At 38.4% G+C, this 21,899-nt stretch overlaps 1 protein-coding gene across 5 annotated transcripts in view; it reads right to left on the bottom strand.

The window, feature by feature from the left end:
* Window positions 1–21,899, bottom strand: part of LOC106869685 (putative amine oxidase [copper-containing]) — a 509,414-nt gene that overhangs the window by 469,135 nt on the left and 18,380 nt on the right. For 2 of the 5 annotated variants that reach the window (XM_089347073.1, XM_052978365.2), the window contains exon 1: window positions 18,680–19,674. The exons of the other annotated variants lie outside the window; for them this stretch is intronic. The gene's annotated coding sequence lies outside the window, so the exon portion shown is untranslated. Of the gene's footprint in view, window positions 1–18,679; window positions 19,675–21,899 lie in introns of those variants that run through there. 5 annotated transcript variants of the gene reach the window in all.

Raw genomic sequence — 21,899 nt, 5'->3', positions numbered from 1 at the left:
TTGTATGTATGTATGTGTGCACACACACACACACACACACACACACACACACACTACACACACACACACATACACATACACATATATATATATATACATATATCTGTATGTATGTATGCATATATATATATATATATACATATATATATGTATATATATATATATATATATATATATATATATATATATATATATATATATATATATATATATATATATATATATATATAATAGAATAGAATAGAATAGATAGATAGATAGATAAATAGATAGATAGAAACCAATGATGAGGTGGATATGATACTATATATTGCGTGTTTCAAATACTTGTTAGTATTTGCTCTAGAAATGATGGTGAGCGCAGTTATGATCGAAACCGTAGCATTTATTTCATTGTTGAATTAAACGTAATCCATATACCAACACAACTTAAATATACTCTAATACATACATCAGGTATACATGTATGCATGTCCGGGTAGCCGAATTTTCCCATGATCTTCCAAAGTTCTTAACGACTGGCGGTGTGGAAGGCCTTGGACTCTCACACCGTCAGTTGTTAGCTCTGCAAACGCCGTATATGAGACCATGTTTTGTTCCTGACACTTCTGAAGTTGGGATGCATGTCGACTGTCCCACGGCCCTTTCTGAAGTCACATGGACTCTGGCAGATGTCCGTTTGCCATGTGATTGATGTGTGAGGCGGTGAAGCAGGACTCTTGCGAATATTTTTCCGGCGATGTTTTTTCCGTGGTTGTCGCAGGACTGCTTGTTTCTCTTTCTCTTTTAGGGATGGATATTAGAAGCACCCTTGAGCTCCTGGAGATCAACTTCGTGTTGCTGAAAGAGATTAGTGAGCTTCTGTGCTAAGAGAAGATTGTTGATGAGTTGACATACCTCAGTTGCACACTCCAGAACTGTGAACGTTGACAATAAAGTCGACACACACGTCGCCAAGGGAAGCTCAGTATTTCAGGTGGCTACGTGAATCAGTATGGGGGAAGAGAAGTATTAAGCTGGCCATCAAGTTGAAGGTGTACCAAACAGTTGTACTGCCTACGCTACTGCACACCTGCAAGGATTGGACTTTTGCGAACGTCACGCCAAAAAGCTGAACCGCTTCCTCATGAACTGTCTGGCAAGATGAGGTCCCAAACACGGAGGTCCTCTCTCCAGCTGATCTGCCAAGCATTTAAACACTGTTGAGAAGAGCTCAAATTAGGTGAGCAAGCCACCTAGTTCGAATGCCTGATATGCAACTCTCCAAGAGACAGCTGGCAGAGGAAAAACGCACGCAAGGTGGACAGAAAAAACGCTTCAAGAACACGCTCAAAGCCTCGCTGAAGAGTTTTGAGATCAACTCCGACGCCTGGGAAACACAAACACAACATTGCAAAGCTGCACCAACAGAGGTGCCATCTCCTACGAACACAACAGGATTGTAAGGGCACAAAGAAAACACGAACTACGCAAGTCCAGAGTCAACACCTTTCCTTCAGTCTCAACAGATTATAAGTGCCAAACCTACGGCAGTCTTCCAAGCACACATTGGACTGATTGGCCACAGCTGACCCACGTGATCTCTTTGGTCATCGTCGACAAAGACGGACGAACTAATAAATAATACACAATAAATATATGTATGTATATAGATAGATGGTCACACATACATATATATATACGGGCACGCATATATGCATACTTACATGTATAAACATATGCTTGCATAACAAATAACTAAACAGAATTGGGGAGTTTAGTTGTTTTCTACTATTTTTCACAACACACCAGAATTGTTTGCTGATACTCCAAATTCTTGGATTATTTTCTATCTAAAATTTGATAAGGAATATCTTTCCCGAAATATAATAGATCATATAAACTATGTATAGACACTATCTTCGTTTCTATTTACTAGCATTTATATTTCTATAGTTTGCAAAATGTTTATATCATTCACACATTCCAATGCTTCAAACGAATTACAATACACTTTTAATACTTTCAGTGTTTGATAAATATATAAAGTAGTAGATTGGTCGAATAATATGCCAATCTTGCACTAGGGCAGATTCTTCTCTTTCTCTCTGCCAACCTCTTTCTGGAAGAAATCGGTTATGGGTTAAATAACAGAAGATGGTCTTGTGGTTAAGATATACAGGAGATGGTAGAAGGTTGGCCTCTGGACATGTGTCACATAGTCCTACAGGTATGTGGGCATGCCTTGATGTCAAGCGAACCATACCCCTTACCTTGAGGTTAAATAGTTCCTGTGTCTCAAGGGTAAGTTCGAGAGAGCAGATAAGCAAAGTAAACTGTAAATAATCCTGGAGAAGGCAGCGGGAAACTATTGTTGTATCTTTCCTAAGAAAAATCATAAATTTTTAAACGTTGCTATGGAGGTTTGTGATCGCTCATGTCTGTAGATTTAGTAAATGGAAACAGAGAGGGAGGAGAAATAGAGAGAAACGGAAAGAAAGAGAGATAGGGGAGACAGGGAAGAGGGAGAAAGGGAGAGAAAGAAGAATTAATCCATGTTAGGGAATGTTTTATATGTGGGCAGCAGTGTGACCAAAAGACCAATGCCATGTTATTCTGTTCTGTTCGTGACAATTAGAGTTGCTGCTGTGAAAAGGTCAACACCATAAACTTCTTATGGGAATTAGCTTATTTATAAAAGGTCACTGTCAACACATTGCTGGCAATGAAGAATAGAATCAGCGCCGCCATCAATGATTGCCTGAACCAACAAGAGAATATCAAATGGTTAGATTATTTCTCTTACCAAAGATCCTTGGAAGGAGATAAATGATATCGGATCACATGAAAATAGGGAATCGACAGAAGGAGCAGTGTTCCATTATCTTCTTTTGTCGTCTCCTTTTTAATTCTACTGAGATAAGATAAACACTGTGGGGTGTCAATAGAATAATTGGAGCTGAGCCAACCGACTGTAACTCTTATCTACAATGTGGGGTCACGGCTCAGTGTGTGAAATCAATATTTAGTTCCGTTTCTCTACGCTCTGACTTCAGAAAAGCCATCGATACTTCCTTATCTGTCACGTCCTTGGTTTCGTAGAATAATTGCTTCAAATTTTGGTGCAAGGCCAGCAATTTTAAGGAAAGAGGGTTCGTTGATTACATCAATCCCAGTACTTGACTGTTTTTTGTTTTTTTTTATCGGCCATAAAAGTATGATTGGTAAAGTTGATCTCAGCGGGATTTGAAATTAGAACGTAAAGGACCAGAAGAAATGCTGTTAAGCATTTTGTTCGACACCTTAAAGTTCATAAATTACCAGTAATATAACACGGTCATTTTCATCTTTTGTCGTAATGCCATTTACATTTAAGCTTTATATATAAGACTATGAATTAACCCAAAAATTTGATTGGTCCTTTATTTTATCGATCGAGATTAGGGAATGAAAGATAAAGTTTATCTCGGCAGGATCTAAACTCAGACCATAACGGGCGTGACAAAATATCACGGGCAAAATTCTGCCTGTCTAGGCAGAAGAATAAATCGTGAACCTCACAAATTTCCATTCTCACTTTCCTATAAGCCTGAAGTCTTTTTCCAGGCATCATAATTACTTCTGTAAGCCTGAGGTCAATAACACGTCATAATTACTAACAAAGTTAGTTTAGTGTGGCTGTTTAGTGAATGCGCGCAGCTTAGGGGTTAGGGTATTCAGCTCACGATCGTAAAGCTCGTGAGTTCAATACCCGGCCGCGAGCTGCGTCCTCGAACAAGACACCTTATTTCACGCTGTTTCAGTCCACTCAGCTGACAAAAATGATTTGTGCCTGTGATTCAGAGGGCCACTCTTGTTGCATTCTATATCACACTGAATCTCCCTGAGTACTACGTTAAGGGTATGTATGTCTGTGGAGCGCTCAACCACTTGTACGTTAATTTCACGAGCAGGCTGTTCAGTTGATCGGATCCACTGGGGCCCTCGTCGTCGTAACCGATGGAGTACCAGTTAAGTGTGACAGAAGAAGTATAGCACAATGGACATCATTCTTTCATTCACCAAGGTACATGTCGTACCAGCTGGAAGAGGATCTCTTTCACATCAACCATTTTTATGCAACTGGTTTTTGCTTCAAACACCGGCACCACGCTAGGCCTAGAGTGCATTTTAAGTATCTCGGAAGAATTGAACTCGGAACGCAAAGAGCCCAGAATAAATACTGCTGGGTATCCAGTTTGTATTCACAGCCGTGAATTAGTCCTTTCTATTACTGATCACGAAAAATTATGAAGTAAAGATACGTTGTTTAGCGGTTAGGGTGTTGCACTCACAATCTCAAGATCGCAGTTTCGATTCCCAGGTGAGCAGTGTGTTGTGTTCTTCAACGAAATACTGCATTTCACATTGCCCTAGGCCACTCAGCTGTAAAGGGGTCACCCTCACGATGGACTGGCATCTTGTTCAGGGCGATTGTTAGAGTCTTGGTTACTTGTATGCCATGGAGACCCGGTAACCGGCTCTAGTAGTCCTAGGGCTCGAAACAATAATATCCCGCGGTTGATGATGATGGTGGTGGTGGTCGTGTTGGTGTTGGTGATAGTGATGATGATGATGATGGTGATGATAATGATGCCGATGACAACCACGATGACGATGATGATGATGATGAAAGAATAGAAGACAAAATTGACGTCATATTCGATCCTAGAGAGAACAGTCATAATATTCTATTCGGTGCTCTAACGACACTGCCAAGAATTTACCACCATTCTCCTATTGACAACAAAATACAGTAGAGAGTTTGAATTTACTTCTTCGTGTTCAAATACCAACTTAGCCCCTTCCTGTTTTCATCAGTAAGGTGTTGGTAAAATCAGGTTATAAGCAGATATTGCAGTTCAATAATTGCCTCCTAAAATGTTTGTAATTATATAATTTTCATGGCCAGTGTAAGAAATCATTAGCGATAATGAAATATTAATTAGTGAGTTAGTAATTCCAATTAATACTCAGACAGGTTTTAATTATAAATGTCTGTGTGTGTGTTTGTGTGTGTATGTGTGTGTGCGTGTGTGTGTGTTTTGTTTTTATTATTCTTTTTAATAATTTCTGATGCAAAAGAGTGTTCACATTGTCACTTCCAATACGTCATTGATGTAACTAACACCACTGACACCACTGTTGTTGACTTAAAATATCTCAACAAACACTGCAACAGTGTTTGCATTGCCACTACAAACACCCTACCACCACCACCACCACCACGACCATTCACACTACCACTACCATAAATCTCATTGCCACTGTAAACACACCGCTACAACCACCACCCCCATCATCATCACCACCAAGACTCAGCGAATATCAAACATTAACACATTTACTGTCATCTTTACCGTTATTATCATCCCTAACGAGGATGAGCCCTATCACGGCCATCACCACCGATCGCATTACCACCACTAGTGTCACCACCACCACCACCACCACCACTACTACAACCAGCACCGTTATCACCACCACCACCACCACCACCACCACCACCACTGCTGCTACTACTACTACTACTACTACTACCACCACCACCACCACCACCACCACCACCACTACTACTACTACTACTACTACTACTACTACTACTACTACTACTACTACTACTACTACTATTGCTGCTGCTGCTTGTAACTGCATCTCCAATATGACTACGACTTGTACTACTTTCGCTGCCATCGTCACCGTCGCAGCCAACATCTCTACATCCAGCTTCAGCTACAATCATCCTCACCACCACCACCGCCGCCACCAAGATCACGACCACCACCACGACCACCACTATAATAACCCCCATCATCATCATCGCCATCATCACCACTACCATCGTCATCGACATAACCATCACCATCATTGCCATCATCATCACCGCCATCATCAACATCATCAACATCACCATAATCGTCATCATTATTATCGTCGTCGTCAAATTTATCACCGTCGTGGCGATCATCATGATCATGATCATGATGATCATCATCATCATCATCGTCACCACCACCACCACTACTTGCCGATGACGACACCTGCCATAGAACAGCAGACGACAATTGTCAGACGGATATCCTGTGATTAGGTTAAAATCAAGTCAACTTCGACTGGATGCTCGCCCTATGCAATAGCTGGCTTAAACTACAACATCGACTACCACTACTACTACTACTACTACTACTACTACTACTACTACTACTACTACTACTACTACTACTGTTACTGCTGCTGCTACTGCTGTTACTGCTGCTGCTGCTAGTGTAGTAGTGATGTTGTTGTTGTTGGTGGTGGTATGGTCGGACGTTAGAGAAATGTCGCCAACCCCGTGAGAAGATTTTCTGCATTAAAAGTCAACAAGGGAACGTCTACGTGGTTTCTCGATTTGCTAGAAATAACAGCCGGATATCCCTTAGGTAACACATTACTGTCTCGAAGAGATGGGTGGAAAACATGTTTGATTATGTAGTCTTAGACACAGAATGCTCGCAAGAAAGACTGGTTGATTGGTCAATATTAGAACGTCGTTGATTATAGGTCGGATCTGTGTGGGTTAACCCAAAGGAAAAACAACCACAACAAAAACAACGACGTTTGTTGTTGGGGGATCTTCGTTGTGTGTCAATATGGATTCAATCGTTTGATCAATTGGATTATCTGCTCCTGAATTAACGTGCGTGTAACTGAGTACTTCATCGACACGTGTGACTTAAACGTAATGCTCAGGGATAAACGGTGGGTGTGAAAATCGATACAATTCACTCCGTAATTCACAATGTTTTGGTCAACCCCAAACTGTAAGAACAACAACAAAAAACATTTGATCGAACTCTTTAGCGAAAATCTAAACAATTCAACCACATGACGCCTACCAAAAATTGGCCTTGGTTTCCAATATTGGTTTCAAATTTTGGCCCAAGGCCAGCAAGTTCGAAAAGAGGTAGGTGTAATTCGATTACATCGACCACAAAACTCAGCTGGTACTCATTTTAACGACCCGGAACGCAAAGTCGGCCTCGGCAGAATTTGAATTCAGAACGCAAAGACGGACGAAATGCCGCTAAGCATTTTGTCCGCTGCGCTAACATTTCTGCCAGCTGGCCACCTTAATAATAATAATGGTAATAATAATAATAACGATTTCAAGTTTTGGCACAAAGCCAGCAATTTTGAGGCAGGGATAACTCGATTACATCGACGCCAGTGTTCAACTGGTACTTATTTTAACAACCCGGAAAGAATGAAAGGCGCTGTCGGCCTCGGCGGAATTTGACCTCAGAACGAAAAGATGCAATGGCGCTAAGAATTTTACCTGGAGTGCTAACGATTCTTCTGCCTTTACATCCACCAATATTAAATCTAAATGTAGATCCATTTGCTTAGTTCTTTTGCAGCAAGTTTTCTTTTTCTTTTTCTAGAGACTCAGGACTCGTAAAGACGATTTACCGGCTCCCATGTCGTATAAATGACTGAGATCACAACGTTTTTCCTCAATCGAACACTAGTCTGGTACAGAGTTCAAGGCCAGTAATTTTGAGGTTAGGAAACAAGTCGCTTACATCGACCCCACTATTTTATTTTATTAATCCCAAAAGGATGAATCACACAGTTGGCCTCAACAGCATTTGAACGCAGAACGTCTAGAGTCAGAACAAGTAACGCAAAGCATTTTGTCCGACACACAAACAATTCTGCCAGCTCACCGCCTTTATCAGCTTATGCGAGCGCTCAGATTCATTACGCGAATTTCGCTGCTCTGCAAATACGAGACAAAGTTCCACCTTTCGAGAACTTTTGAGAAAAGTATAATACACCAGACCATTTCCTATCTTTCGATGGGTTTATCTCAACCGGTTTCAGGTAATTCTATGAAGATATCAAAAATGTCGTTATGTAACCTGGCTTCAAAGCCAACTAAAAGTTATAATAGGCAATAATGTTATCAAAAGACTTGGTAATGGATTTTGCTTCCTCATAACTCTTCGCAACTCTACAGGTCTGTTGAGTTGAATCGAATCGACAGACGGTGATATGTATATGCGTATGTGAACGGATATACTTACATACATACATACATACATACATACATACACACACATACGCACGTGTATTATATATACATATAAGTGTGCATGCATTATATGCATATATATAGCCATGTGCGCGGTGCATACGTATTTGTGTGTAAGTGTGTGTATGTGTGTGTGTGTGTGTGATTGAGGCGAAGATTGTTTTAATAAATCAAGAGGTTATGTTGTATGGTGTTTGATGTACTTGTATTTCTCCATGTTGTTCAAATACATGCCACTGGCCACTCTGAGTTATTTCTCTTAGCTCATTTTTGCTTAAATTACACACACACACACACACACACACACATGCACACACACGTACATGTACGTGCGTGTGTGACCATGTATGTATGTATATATGTATGTATGTATGTTCTCTTCTATTTTTTTTAGCCATCTAAATTCTTCTGAAGAAGGAGATGGTTTCTAACAAAGATAAAAAGCTCTATCATTGGAATGTAGATAACGAAATCAATGTCACATTTCAAATTTGAATAAATTCTTGCATATTTTTACAGTTCTACTTAGATCGTATTTGTAGTTGGTTGATTTCTTTTTCTGAAAATCTTTGCTTATCTAGATATGTATTTACTCACAAAACCAGGTGAATCAATTATTATTGGTATACATGTTAATTTATAACCCTGGATATAGAAGCTGGAAGTTACGAAGCAGGTGTCCATAGTTATCTTCTTTCTCTTTGATTTTCAAAGAGATATCCACATCAACAGGACAACTGACCTTTATGACGATACATTCTTTTTCTTGTCTGTTCCAAACAACAATATCCGACATGTTATGTGTGATGAGAATGTTCCACCAGTATTCCTCAACATTGGTATTCAGGCAGTGTGTTAAAAATCCCAGTGTCCCAATAATTACAGGCATAGACCTGAACTTGTAGTCTGGATCGAGTAACTGCAGATTTCTCAATAGTTCAGCGTAGGTATTCTCTTTTCACTGATCTTCAGCTTTATGTTAACATCCACTGGGCAGCTGATTTCCACAACTACACACAGTTTCTCTTCTCTATCCCAATTCATTATATTAGATCTATTGTGTTTACATTTTATTGAGGTTTTCACTGGGACATTCCACCAGTATTCCATTTTATTATAAGTGGCTATGGCTTCCACCATACTATGGGTTCTCATTTCTTTATCCTCGGGGTTATCTTTCCGACGGATTTTATTATAGAATGTCCTACCTACAACATCATGTCTCATCGATAGATAATACAGTAATAACATTTTCGGACAACTGCTTATGATGTAATCTTTGAATTTAACTCCACAAAGTTTGCATCGGTTGTCACATTTTACTGCTTTTCCTGAATCTCTGTCCCTTTTGTGCATCAGGTATTTGGTTGATATTTTCAATTGATGGATTGCAAACGCATACCCTTCAAAATGGGAGATATTAATCCGGCTATTGGTCCATGATAAACTTCTTTGGTGATCGATGTTACCATCATCTCAGATTTATGTATGTATGTATTTCTGTTTGTATGTGTGTAAAAATGTATGCATGTATGTACGTGCTCAAATACCCCTGTGCCCATCTTTTCAATGTTCCACCAAATTAATTTTACTGACGTAAGTGTGCTTCGTTTACGTTTTTATCATTCTTCGCCACAACTTTTAGCTACATCTGTGTATTTTCTGAAAAACCAATCAACATTTTAAAAAAGAGCTCCAATAACTGTTGCTATTTTATAGTGGCTAATTTTCGGACAATGGAAGGTTGTCCATACTCGAAGCTGTTAAGCTATGATATAGTTTACGTTTGGATGGTTTTCATCCCCGTTATTCTTTAGCAGCTTCATATAGCCGTAAGAAGGGGTTTTCTTGGGTGTTTTCATTATACCATAATAGATTGGTTCGAATGTAAAGGCCAAGGGAAATAGATGTAATGTTTTCATTGGTTTCAGAAGTTCGTTATTATTGTATTACTATTGTAGGTGAAGGCGCATGGCTTCGCAGTTAGAATATTCGTCTCACGATCGTAAGGTCGTGAATTCGATTCCCTGTAGTGTAATGTGTCTTTGAGTAAGACACTTTATTTCACGTTGCTCCAGTCCACTCAACTGGCAAAAATGAGCTGTAATTTAAAGGGCCAGCCTTGTCACATTCTGTGTCATGCTGAATCTCCATGGGGTACGCTTGTTTGTGGAGTGTTCAGCCACTCGCAGATAAATTTTTCGAGCAGACTGTTTCGTTGATCGGATCAACGAACACCCATCGAAACCGGCGGCGTGCCCAGCCATTATTTTGTGCTATCATCAATGTCGTCTATGTTTGTCGAAGCTCAGTCCAATACAGCTACCATAATGGCCGGTGTTTCTCAGATCTGCGTAATTTCGCACCTCCTCCATTCAGGTGGATCTCAACCCATTCGTCTCACCCCATTCGTAATCTTTGTTGCGTCCAATCCCCACCTCTCACAGCCCTCCTATAAATACTATTCACGGTCCTTTCTCCCTCAAACACCATTCGTCTGGAATTTTCCATTTGTTCATGTCATCACTGCAGCTGTTCACTGGTCTCGAAGAGCTTGTCCTTTCTTCAGCAAGAACAAAAACGAGATGAATATTAAATATAATGAGATCTGAATAATGTAACTTGTTGCGTAAATTGTTTCTTTCATTCTTATTCATGCACACGCGCGCACACACACACACACACACACACACACACACACACACACACACACACACACACACACACACACACACACACAACATACATACAAAGAGTAAAGACTCCCTTCGGTCATGAATGACCGTGGGATTACACCAGGAAATTTCCCCTCCGATGCACAAGTGCAGGCAAGGTCGTTTATTGAGGACCAGCAGTTGCCAATGCATACCAGCCTCCCCTCCCCACTCCACTCCACCGATGTTAGTCAAGAGAAAAGCAAACGTTGAAACAGTTTGGTACCAGTTACGTTGCAATTCATTTCTACAGTTGAGAGAACTGGAGCAACATGAAATAAAGTGCCTTGCTCAAGAACACAACGCATAGCTCGATCCGGGAAACGAAATCACTACATGATTGTGAGTCCGACGCTTTAACTACTGAACCATGCATATACATACATACATACATATATATATATATATATATATATATATATATATATATATATATATATATATATATATATATATATATATATACACATGCACACATACACACACATAGACGCACGCGTAGCTGTGCGGTAAGAAGATTGCTTACCAACCACATGGCTCTGGTTTCGGTCACACTGCGTGGCACATTAACCAAGTGTCTTCAACTATAGCCTCGAGCCAACCAATGCTTTGTGAGTGGATTTGGTAGACGGAAACTGAAAGAAGCTCGTCGTGTGTGTGTGTGTGTGTGTGTGTGTGTGTGTGTCTTTGTGTTCGTGTTTGTCTCCCACCACCACCACCACTTGACAATCGGTGCTGGCGTGATTACGTCTCCGTAACTTAACGGTTCGGCAAAAGATACTGATGCAACAAGTACTAGGCTTTAACTAAAAACCTTCAAGGTGGTGCCCCAGCATGGCCGCAGTCAAATGAGTAAAACAAGTACGAGATAAAAGATTTACATATACATAAATACATACATACATAGATACATCCATACATACATATCATAGCACATCGTATCATATCATGTGTAGATATGCGTGAATGTGTGCGTATGTTACAGAATGAAACAAAGCGCTGTTCGCTGAGATCAACTACCACATTTGTGAAGGGAAATGTTCAAACAGTTTTAACAAACCTTTTCACCTGCTCATCTGTTGTTGACGGCGCTATGTATGTGTATATATATATGTATGTGTATATGCATGTATGTATATGTATGTGTGCGTGAGTGACTAATTTTGCACGTACATGTGTATTTATGTGTTTGTATATGAAAATACTTACTACAAACGTATTTCAGATGATGCAACTTAGATTCAATCATATATTACGATGTTTCAGGCATTACTCGCTGGCACAACAGAGCTTATATTTATAATGTCTAGTTTCATATATTTATTTCATATGAGACATTATAAAATGTAATGTTTACTATGATAGGTCATGTGTTTAAAACATTTATTATATCTAGGATGTTTCGTACTGGATTTAATACAATTGATACCCAAAAAGAATTAAAATTCTGATGTATTTCAGAAATTTCCAAACATATTTAAAATGGAGACAAAGAAAGGAATCTCATCGATTATATCTCTGTAGCATAGATTAGGGATTAAGGATGATACCAATGATCATGTGTGTGAGTGTATGTGTGTTTGCGAGTAATCTAGTGGTTAAAATATTGCACTCACGATCGTAAGATTGTGGTTTCGATTCCCGTACAAAGCTGTACGTTATGTTCTCGAGCAAACACTTCATTTCACATTGCTCTGCGATTACTTCGATATCTCAGTTGTGGCATAGAAGGAATCTGTATCAGAAATATCGATTTGGGGTGGGAAGTAAACTAATCTACATAATCATAATCACAAGCATTTGAACACTATAAACAAATCATCTGTGCACGTTGTTCTGCAAGAAGTTGCGGAGCCCTCATCTGTCATCTACGGCAAGTATACCCACAATGTATATATATATATATATATATATATATATATATATATATATATATATATATATATATATATATATATATATATATATATATATATATATATATATATATACAGGGTCCACCATTAGTAACTATATATATATTTTTTTGCTTGTAACTTTGTTGATACTTATTCAATTTTTCTATTTCATATGTCATTTGAAAGCTGAAATCTTATATTTTTATTTCTTTTTCCCCCTATTTCAGATATACTGTTATATCGATTATATCCACCCGATTAACAAAAGAGCAAAAGATTGCGGTTTTGAAATGGTTCTGCAGAAAGTTATCTGGCAGCTCGAATTTGTTCCTTAAGTTCAGCAATGTTGCAGGGCTTTGTTGAGTAGACTTTCTCTTTGAGAACGTCCCACGGGAAAAAGGCAGGTGGGGTCAAATCCGGCGAACGAAACGGCCACTCAAGCGGTCTTCGCCTGCCAATCCATTGACAGGGCAGGTTGGCGTCCAGCCGGTCTCGCACAAGCGTAGCATAATGGGCCGGTGCCCCATCCTTCTGAAAGTACAGACCCTCTGCTCCATCCTGCTGTTGTAGTAACGGCAAAAGCAGCTTCTGTAGCATAGCCAGATAACTTTGTGCAGAACCATTTCAGAACCGCAATCTTTTGCTCTTTTGTTAATCGGGTGGACATAATCGATATAACAGTATATAGCGTTTAGGGTATTCTGCTCAAGATCGTGAGGTCGTGAGTTCAATTTTCGGCGACGCGTTATGTCCTTGAGCAAGACACTTTATTTCACGTTGCACTAGTCCACTCAGCTGACAAAAATGAGTAGTACCTCTATTTCAAAAGGCCAGCCTTGTTACATCAAAAGTACACGTGTCTGTGGAGTGCTCAGCCACATGCACGTTAATTTTATGAGCAGGCTCTTCCATTGATCGGATCTACTGGAACCCTCATCGTCGCAACCGACGGAGTGCCGTACTGATATCTTTATCTTCATCACTGTCATATATAAGTGTGTATGTGTGTGTGAGTGTTTGTGTGTGTGTATTCATTCATGCATATATGTATATACACTCATACATAGAAAAAGAGATAGATAGACAGACGCACACCTAAAATGATTCACATTGTGTGTGTGTGTCTGTGCGTGTGTGTCTGTGCGTGTGAGTGCGTGTGTGCGTGTGTGTATGTTTATAGAAATATATTTACACACAAAAATTTACATCATTTGCATGTGTATATGAGCGTGTTTAGCAGTCTATGTGTTGATTTTGTTTTTTATTCAACCAACCAGAAAATTTTCTAGAAGAATCTAGATTTATTTTCTTGTATGAAGTTTTATAGTATAATTATTATGCATGGGCATGTGAAAAATTAATGAAATTCAAGGAAAATTTGAGCTTTTGTATGAAGGAAACGCTATAATTAGTGTTTAAAGATTTCACAAAATTGTATTTAGAAAATTCATTATATTAAAACAACAGGTTTAACTGAATAAAATAAAACTCCAGAAAAACAACACCAAAAAGGAAAACCGGGAAGTTTTATAAAAACACCTTCGACGATTGTTTTATTCAGTGATCAACTCAATAGTATAATGGCGTGAAATATTAAATAAATGATCAACAAACAAAAATATTGATGCAGGAAAAAGAGGTTGAGCTTCCTTGACTGATTTTCATGTTGAGATTTCTCTGCATCATCTCACAGAAATCGATGTTATCAAGGAGGAGAAGTAAGCATCGGGGATGCTTTGCTCCATGTACAAACTGCGGGAGCTACTCAGAGATAATGCAAGCTCTCTCCTGAATCCAGTAGATATCTCAGGATCACCAGCATTTCGTAACTTGGGCTGTACGCTCCGCCGAAGAGGAGGGGGCCTATATTCCAATGTGAATTTCCAGTTCTTAAGCGGCAGGATGTGTTTTACAAGAGATTTGACTGATTTTTTTTAACAAGTTGAGCAACTACATAGATGTAACTTCGTTAGCATGTGGTATGCTAGTGCGGTTGGTGATTATGGCGGTACTGGGAGACTGACATTAATTCTTAAAATGTTAACAATTACTGGTGCACTGGAGATTTGTAAAATAAAATCTTAGGATATATTAGTGTCTCCTTGAACGTATATATATATATATATATATATATATATATATATATATATATATATATATACAACATTCACTATATGTAATAACATGTGCCTGAAAACGTTAAATACTGAAAGCGCTTGCACATGTATAAAATCAAAAGCCAACACACATTTTGTGAAATCTCTTCCCAAAGGTTAGTGTCTTTCTACTTTCTAAAATGGTTCTTTTCTCAGTCTTAACTGTTTGAGAAAAAATCTTCTCTCCAAATATTATAACTATATCAAGGATTTCCAAAACACTCCAGATATATATATATATATATATATATATATATATATATATATGAGTCTCCTGGAACGTGTATATATATATATATATATATGTGTGTGTGTGTGTGTGTGTGTGTGTGTGTGTGTGTGTGTGTGTGTGTGTGTGTGTGTGTGTGTGTGTGTGTGTGTGTGTATAAATATATATATATATGTATGTATATATGTATGAATATATATACATATATATGTATGTGTATATATATATATATATATATATATTTCTATATATCAAAGAGCGCAAAACTTCGCCAAGGCAGCACCAACGTCCTCTCAACGATTAACCATGGATGATTTTTAAAATGAGAATATCTGAAATAAACTGGACTGCTTTCACAAACGAGAATACTAAAAATGAACCCCACCACTCTCAAAAATTAAGTAAAAAAAAAAGCAGGAAAACTAATCCAGAATCCGTCTGGTACCAGATTGATCCCAAAATTTAATCAGTTCGTGCCAGTCACGAGGCCAAACATCCCTGAAAGTTTCATCCGAATCCATCCAGCAGTTCTTGAGATATCTTGTCAACGGACAAACAAACAAACACGACTGAAAAAAATACCGCCGCCTTCGCTAAGGTGGAGGTAATTATGCATTTAGTTTTGTAAGTAAATGTCTAAGTGATAAATACAGAAGCTTCGGTTTCAGAAAAAGAAATCAACCAACTAGCTCGCACATTACAAATACTATCTGTGAGCGGAATATGCAAGACTTTCTTCATGTTCAAAACGTGGCATTGTTTTTCGTCTTTTTTATCTACATTCGAACGATGGAAGATTGTATCTTTGTTAGAATGCAACCTTTTCTTCAGAGGAAGAATTCAGATAATTAAAAAGCAGTTGCAAACATACATATGTGGATACGTATATACACTGATGGACACATGCATATATACATACATACTTATATACATACACATATATATGTGTATGTATGTATATATGAATGTATGCATATATGCATATATATGCTGTTGTTGTTGTTGTTGTTGCTGGTAGTGGATACGCAGTTGTTCGATTTACTGAATAACCTGCTCTTGAATTCACGTGTACGTGGCTGAGTCTGTCACAGACGCGTGTATCCTTTAATTCTGAAGCAGAATCAACGAGAAACAGTGTGGGCATGTGACAAAGTTTTACCTTTACAAGGATTTGTACGATCCATCTGGCGGACCTCTACTCAGAAAGTATCGGGTTGATTTAAGGTAGCAAGAAATCACCCTTCCCCGAGAGACTACGCAGTGGAATCTAACTTGAGACCTCACGCTTGCAAAGCAAACTTCTTAACCATTCAACCATACTGCGCTTACAGTCTCGCATTTAGTACACGTGTACTAAACACAAAATGTATTGGTTTTTGTCTTTAACGTTGAAACATTATATCTCGCAGCATATTAAGTTAATCTATAGAATTCGAGCTAACTTTAACTCTAGTTCTTTAGCACAATACTTTTGTGTAAAATATTATGTGCATATAACCATATTTAGTCTTGCTGTGAAGACTGTTTAGAGCATGGAACTGAAGTAGAGAGACAAAAAAAAAAGCACACGATCAGAAGCGAATGTTACAAAGTTTTGTTAAGCAGTCATTGAAACTGCGGTAGTTATCTGATCACTAACTCATTAACTTGACTTTTAATCCAAAACAATATTCACAGCAAGACATGTGATATGTTTACGTGCCCTTAACAGACAACGGTTGACGTAATATATATTGTGTTAGGAAAAGAACTATATGTGTACACACACACACGCACACACACACACACACATATATATAAATATATCGAGAAAGAGAGAGAGGGAGAGAGAGAGAGAGAGAGGGAGAGAGAGAGAGAGAGAGAGAGGGGGAAGAGAAAAACAGGCAAAGTTTATTTTAGGTGGTCTACAGTAACAAGCCACCAGACTAGCCTAAAGAAACTACTGTACTCTACGTTTGGATTGAGTACTTCTTTTCTAGAACTACAGCAGGAACTCGAATGCCACGTAAGCTGTAAACCTTGTAGCTGATATCACCAAAGTAATATCAGAACATTCGACCGTCCACATTTGTTGACTTAAACTGAAAATGATGATAAACTGGCGACTTGTCAAAAGGGATGTTAGTCCACACAGTATCAAGGTATGATATATGTTGCATCTGATGTAAACTATACAGTTGTGCTAACCACTATGCGTCTGCGTACTTAGAAGATATAGGTATGCAAACCTGTATACATTTATATATAACTGATTAAGGTGTTTGTATTTGCTTCAGTCATTGGATGCGGCCATGCGGAGGCACGACCTTGAAGAGTCTAGTCGAAAAATTCGATCTGAGTATATATTTTCTTTTATTCAAGTCCGGTACTTATTCTATCGATCACTTTGCCGAACTGCTAGGAGACAGGGACGTAAACAGAGTTACAAATAAACCAACACCGGTTTTCAAGTAGTGAGGATGACAAGCACACACACACACACACACACACACATACACACACACATACGACGAGCTTCTGCACAATTTCCGTCAACCAAATTCACTTATAAGCCCATAACTATCGAAGACACTTGTCCAAGGTATCGCGCTGCGTGACTGAAACCGAAGCCACTTATTTGCAAAGTGACCTTCTTAAACCACACAGTCATGTCTGTAACTAACCACACGGCCGTATGTGTATAAATAAAAATTAAACATTACACAAAAAATGCATATTGCTTTTATATTTATTCCTAACCTTCATGAAATCGAATGAAAGTATGAAAAATCTTCATCGAGGCTTCAAACTAAGCACAAAGCAATTTCTACCGTTCCAGTCACACCTGCCAAACCTACATACATACAAACATACAAAGAAAAGGACACGCACACACACCTTCTTGGTGCTTGAAAATACCATGAACTAAAGAACGATTTCTGATTAATGCACAATTTTGGTAATTTGGAGGAGAGGGTTTAGTCGATTACCTCGACCCAGAACCTGACTGGTACTTTATTTTATTGCCCCCTTGGCGTAATTTGAACCCAAAACGTAAAGAAGTGTTTTGTCCGACATGCTAACGATTCCGCCACCTTACCGCCTTTCGTACACTAAACAAGGACTTCTAATTTAGGTACAATGGCAGTAATTTTGAGGGTAAGATGTCTGTCGATATCATTATCAACAAAAAATAATGTGTTTTAAATGACACAACGATGCACTATAATAGCAACAATGGACTATAATAACTGTTGTAATTTAATTATCCATAGTCTGATATAATATTTCGGAGTATAATAATTCCTTCTTCAGATATCCCTAGGAATTGATCGAGTGACTGCTATTTTATCTTATCGACCCTGCATGGGAACGAAAAGCAAAGTTGACTTGAGCCGGATTTGAACTGAGAAACACAAAGATCCAGAACAACCGACATAGCATTTTCCCGACACTTAAATGATTCAACTAGCTGGCCTTACTACTTTCACTTAAGTGGGAATTGAACTCTCATCCAGCAAATTATAATACAAAATTATCGTTGGTGGTAAGATTTAAGAAATATTCAAAATTTCAAGAATCAAAATATAACACAAAAAAAAAGCACTCACCCAAATCTTCTGACTTACATATCAATAGATTAAGATCTCGAGGCTGAAGAAACTTAGTAAAGTCATAAGCATTCCGTAGACGGGGACGCGTCCAAGATGTGTTGTAGCATTACACAGCAGACATTCCACTGTTCTCTGTACTCCTTACAGTATAACAGGATATGTATATTCTTTGAAATATCAAGCCCTGTTTTATTCCTTTTCTCATCCCCAATATAATATCAGAAAGCCTTCTTTTTTCGACAGGAAGCATTCGCGTCAACTATCGATGTAAATCAGATAGGGTTAACAAGTCGTGACCACAAAAAGAGAAAAAGCCAAAATACCTTGGACACACCTTCCACGCCATTGGCGAAAAAATGAGCGAGGCGTTTGAATATATTTCCACTGCTAATAATTACAATATAACAACTGCAGCAACAGTAACAACAGCTACAGAAGTAACAGCAGCAGTAGCAGAAGCAGCAGTAGTTGCAGCCTACCAGCCGTTTTTTTTTTTTCAGGTTGACAGTCCCAATGAGCTTTCACAATTATATATCTTCACATCAAATGTGTGGCCTAGTCAGAGTGTTGCCCTCACAAACGTAAGATCGTACTTTCGATTCTTGGTGGTGCGTTCGTGTTCTTGACCAAAACACTTCATTTTACGTTGCTCCAGTTCACCCAATGGCAAATGAGTTCTAGCAATAACTGGTGAGTTAATCCTACAACGGTCTGGAGTCTCGTTCAGAAAAGGGGTGGGGGTAATTTCGATCACTTACACGCCGTTGTCAACCTCTGGCCTTGGTGGTCATTCCGACCTAAGTCTGAATCTTCAGGTTACTCCACCCTCATCAAATATTTAGATACACAACAATCTTTTCAATTTCTCTTGAAAGACAAACCACACCCAATAAATATCAGACGAACACTTACAATCAACTTCTATACCTTGATCATAGTATGGAAGAACAACAGGGAAACAACTAAATCTCCATGTTATCAGTGACCTGATGTTTCCACTGAGGAGAAATTTATACCACATAATATCAATACCATTGTAATATACGATATGGGACTGAATGATGTTCTTTAAATAACATATTGAATATTTTGAAATACTTAGCACTACATAACAGCATTTTTATAGCCGACATAATAATAATAATAATAATAATAATAATAATAAACAAATATATATAACATACAAAAAATTGCAACAAATATATATAACATACAGAAAATTGCACTACTGGGCACTGCACACATCCTACGCAAAACACTTTCAATACGGTAACCATAAGAGCATCACAGCAAACCACAGCACATACCCAAGGCGCACAGAGCTGTGCTCGGTAGTGAAGTGAAAGCACGTTATAAAAATAAAATTACTGAATAATAATAATAATAATAATAATAATAATAATAATAATAATAATAATAATATGGCAAATACTGGGATAAGTTAAACAGAAATAGTCAATGTAAAATCCCAACACTTGTTGAGAAGCTCGGGTCTCAAGGTAGAGACTGAAGGGTTTTTAAATGCGGTACAAGATCAAAGCCTTCTCCCCTTTATTGTAATAATAAAGAAAACGATAAAAACAACAGCCCGTAATACGTATAAGAATGCCTAATAGGAAGAACTTCATCGATGTTGATGTTGTTGTTGGTGCAGTTGTTAGTGTTATTATTGTGGATGTTGTTGCTTTTGTTGTTACCAACTCTCTCCTCTCAAAATTGCAGGCCTTGTGCCTAAATCAGAAACCAAGGGTGAAGACCACAGAGAATCACTAGAGCGAGGCAAAAATGCTTTGCTTTATCATTTCTTTCGGTTTTTTACAATGTGTTCAAATCCAGCAGAAATTACCTTTGTCTTTCAACCTTTAGGGATCGATAAAAGAAAGCATCATTTAAGTACATGGGTTGATGGATCTGACTACTCCCCCTCCTCTCAAAAATGTTGACCTTGTTCCTAAATCAGGAACTAATGTAATGTTGCAAGACGTGAAAGTTATACATCTGGATAGTTGTCTGAAAAACCTAGAGGCAATATTTGACACAGGTAAGGCGGCGAGTTGGCAGAATCGTTAACGCACCGGAAAAAGTGCTTAGTGGTATTTCTTCCGTCGTTACGTTCTGAGTTCAAATGCCGCCGGAGTCGACTTTGCTTTTTATCCTTTCAGGGTCGATAAAATAAGTAGTAGTTGAAAACTAGGGTCGATGTAATTGACTAAGCCCTACTCCAAACTTGCTGACCTTATGCCAAAATTTTGAAATAAGTATTTGACACAGACTTAACCTAGAGAAACGGGTAACAACAGTGAAAGATAATGTGTGCAATCCTTTCTCAAAAGAGTGGAATAACATCTTGTAAATAATGAGAGATGTTATTTCTTTGAACTCTAATGTATACAGAAAATAAAACAGAGAAAGAAAACGTAACATAACAAACAAACAAAAAAATAATAATCCTTTGTAATATAAGCACAAGGCCTGAAATTTTGACGGAGGGAGTTAGTCGATTACGTCGACCACAGTGTTCATTTGGTACTTATTTTATCGACCTTAGAAGGATAAAAGGCAAAGTCGACCTCGGCGGAAACAATAAAATAATAACAAAATTTCATTAATTCTGATAGAAACCACAATTCCAAATTACATATGTATAAACAACATACATATAGACACACACACACACATATACTTACATATACAAAAACACAGAGACGCACATAAATATAAAAACACTGGCACACAGACACACACACACACTCACATATATATACATACATTCACATAAAAAACAAAACAAACGTGCAAATTGGCAGAGTCGTTAGAGCATCCGACAGAATGTCATGGGATATTTGTTCCGAATCTACATGTTCTGAGTGCAAATCCTGCCACGGTCAACTTTGCCTTTCATCTGTCCAGAGTCGATAAAAATGTGTTAATTCAGGACGATGGATTGGCGAAACTGTGAGAACGGAATAGATGCATAGTGGCATTCGTTCTCATTCTTTACATTCTTAGTTCAAATCCTGGTTTAACATCACAACTAACTGACACGTTGGGTGTCTTTGACGGCGTTCACTTTGTTGTAAGTATTCTGACCAGATTTGCTGTTTAGGGATACCTCCCACTCTTGTTCCCTCCAACCAATCTCAGATGCCCTGTAAAGGATCATGGAGCACTGATCTCTCCCCTGACTAAAAGATAACGTGTACACACACACACACAC

This window comes from Octopus bimaculoides, chromosome 2, assembly GCF_046866305.1.
Source record: "Octopus bimaculoides isolate indiv1 chromosome 2, ASM4686630v1, whole genome shotgun sequence".
NCBI lineage: Eukaryota > Metazoa > Mollusca > Cephalopoda > Octopoda > Octopodidae > Octopus > Octopus bimaculoides.
This window is presented reverse-complemented; position numbering and strand designations above follow the sequence as displayed.